Here is a 3,296-nt window from a genome sequence, read left to right as displayed (position 1 = left end):
CTGTACCTGAACATTTGCACATAATACACATACATTTTTGCAATCTATTGGTCATTATAAGAACAACTACTGACTATACTGTAGGCAACTACAGTAATACTAAATGCTACCACTATTCAAGTCAAGTATATTAATATAACTGATTTCATACACAGTAATTCAATGTGCTTTACATAAACATGAGTAAAGAACAATAGAACATAGAACCATAAAAGGACAGTAGTTAAAAAAATCATAACATAATTTAAAAAATAGAAAACATAAAAGGCACAAGGCAGAATAATAAAAAGACAGATATAGGAAGTGCACTTGATCAGTCAGCAGAAGGCGTCTGACAAAACCACACACATCAGAAGAATAGATAAGCACACAGTAGCTCAGTGCTCCAGGAACAACACTGCAAAAGTTTGTGTATTGTTCTGGAGCACTGAACTGGAGCATGTGGCACCCTGACTGGTCTGCGGATGTGCTGCCCTATGGAGCAAACTGACACCTTGGGGTTGTGTGTGTGAGCGCGCGCTTGCATGCTATTGTGATTGTTCACAAATGTAAGGGCGTTTTTCAGTACAAATGTTGTCATTCCAGTTATTTTGGATGTTAGGCTGCTCGACAATCTCTACACAGTGCTCATTTCCATGAGAGTTATTTGGCTCTCCCTTCCTCCAGTACCTAGACATTTCCAAGAGAAGAAAGTAGGCTATGCATTTAATTTGATATTCTAAATGTTATTAAAGGCATTGCTTGTCAGGTGTGTATGCTATTTTTATTCACGAAATTCTAAAATGTGCATTGTGCTTCATATAATCAAGAATCTAAATCTAAAGAAATGACCTTTAATCAATTCGCTGTAAAATGACAGTTTCAATGACATACCCAGTTTTCAGCAATTTGCCATCTGTCCATTTCCATGTTCCCTCCACATCAGTCAGACCAATCCATGCACTCAACTCCATTAATCTTGAGATAAATAGCTGCAATAAACATATCAAGGTACAGCAAGGCCCATGATCAATTAATTTGTGGTGTTCAGTGACTACCATAACAATGATGGGCATGAATCTATTGGGTCTTCCAGTTGCCGTGTTTGTCTCCCACCTGTTCCTCCTCACTGTCAATAATCACCAAATGCCCCCCTAGATCCATGCAGTGTTGTTTACTATCACTCCAAGTTGTCACATCATTTGAAAAGTAGTAAACACTGTTACCCAGGTTTGTCCAGCTTCCCGCTAAAATGAGGAATAATACACAAAAACAATACTGAGTGACTTATACCATCAATGTAAATGTCTAATATTCAATGAATAAAATAAAGGGGCAGTGAGATATAAATGTAATCTTTTAAAGATTTTATTCTAAAATTGTTATGTTCATTCAGGAAGTCTCTCTGAAAACAATAATTACTCAGTCACAAGCAACGTCATGCAAGGATACTCACGGAAAGGGATTTCTAGCATCTCTCTAAAATCAGCATCCTCTATCAAATTCCTAATTCTGTTATGTAACTGATGATTTTCTTGGACCACTTGTCTTTTTGTAATTTCCAGTTGGTTTCTCTCTTTGGTTAGGTTGGCATTTCTCTCTTGGAAGAGGTCTCTCTCTTTGGTTAGGTTGGTATTTCTCTCTTGGAAGAGGTCTCTCTCTTTGGTCACATTGCTGTGCAGTAGGTCCATATGTCTTCGTAGCTGGTCTGTCTCTGCAGTGTATTTGGTAACCATTCTTATGATAACAATCAGTAGAAGAACACACAGCAGCCCCAGACTCACTATAGCCACTTTGTAGCATTTCACCTTTGTGGTATCAGCTCCTAGAGTTGACAATTGTTGTTAATTATATTGAGATAAGATATCATTTTATATTCCAAACAATGATCTCCTGAACATAAATGATATTTAGGCTATAGCAGCTAAACTGCAAAAAAAAAAAAAAAAAAACTTTATTTTTGGGGGAACATCACATACCTGGTGGCTCTCTATTTCCATTTTTCCTCTCAGTTCTGATTGTTTCATAAACATTTTCATCTTCATCCAAACTTCTTTGACTTGGATCACCTTCATTCACATTTCTGTATCTATTTTCGGACAGTTCCATCTCTGCTCTATGGCAGATCACATACTCCTCTTTGTAGGCCTGATCTCAGTGGCAATGCCACACAGGAAGTCAGACTAATAGTTCTGGTTAAGAAAGTTACGCCCACAAGTATGGACAGTGGTGTACTCAGGCAAGGCAAACAAACCCTCAAAAAAGGTATGTATTTCATGACATGTTGCCCTAGCCTCATGCAAAAAAAGCTACAATGCATCAAGCATGATTAAATAGTTTTCAGCAATCCAGACTAAAATGCCCCTCAAAATGCTTTAAATGGTCAACTTTCTGCAAACATCTTTAGCTGAACAATGCAACCTAACAGGAGATCATCAACTGTCATGCTGTCAACTGTCAAGCCAAAACCCTCAGCAGATAGAGACGCGTTGATGTGTTATGTATTATGTCCAGGAGGTGTGAGAGTGAGAAGAGTCTACATGCCATCCCAGGTAGCGAGCCGTTGGAACCAGCGGCACTGCCTCCCATCCACACAGATGATCTGCACCTCATAACTCTTACAGTATTCTAAGTACCCATTGAGTCCAGCCTTGATTGTAATTGAGGGTTCAAGCTATGTCCTAAAGGTCTGAGATGAGCTTACAAATATTCTGCATCAGTGTTGCTTAGCGAACTCTGTCAAAGGCTCATATCAAACAATAAAACCTTGATCACTGTACCATCAACAGAGTCTAGTGCTGTGCTGTATGTCAGAACTAGTAGGATTTCAGTGCAATGGTAGTTGACTAACTAGGCCATAATGCTTATAGCAATGTTTTTGTCTTGTCTTGTGAAATATTATAACACCAAACACCATGTTGGGAATAAGGGTTCTGATTTTAAAGATGCTCTAAGAAGCGATGTTGGTTAATGTCACTTCTGTTGACGTTCAAACAAAACACAGAACTAGCTACTCCCTCCTCCTCCCTCCCGTGCGATTGAAACGCTCCTAAACACGCATATCGTCAATGATTGGCCGGAACAGTTTGTTATGTTCCATTTTTGGAGCCTGGGCTGTCCACAGAGACCACATTTGTTTGCAGTGTATGCAGGGCACAGGCAGCTGGCGGAGTGGCTAGTGGTGAGGGGATGTTCGCTGTAGCTGTGTAACAAAAAATGTTTCATCTTAGAAACCGTATAACATCACTTAGAGTATAGATGTCATCCTTTGGATTATGTTGTCTGTCAATCCAAAAATGAATGAGAGCGAATAAAAA

General features: G+C 39.1%; 1 long non-coding RNA gene across 1 annotated transcript; it reads right to left on the bottom strand.

Annotated features, from left to right (window-relative positions):
- Positions 1 to 443: 443 nt before the first annotated feature.
- LOC134067185 (uncharacterized) lies at positions 444 to 1,172 on the bottom strand. Its single transcript, XR_009936481.1, has 3 exons — positions 1,096 to 1,172; positions 874 to 971; positions 444 to 669 (listed from the first exon to the last, which is right to left on the bottom strand). It is a non-coding gene; the product is annotated as an uncharacterized LOC134067185 (long non-coding RNA).
- Positions 1,173 to 3,296: the final 2,124 nt, after the last annotated feature.

This window comes from Sardina pilchardus, chromosome 20, assembly GCF_963854185.1.
Source record: "Sardina pilchardus chromosome 20, fSarPil1.1, whole genome shotgun sequence".
NCBI lineage: Eukaryota > Metazoa > Chordata > Actinopteri > Clupeiformes > Clupeidae > Sardina > Sardina pilchardus.
Note: the sequence above shows the minus strand (reverse complement) of the source record. Positions and strands in the feature narration are given on the sequence as shown.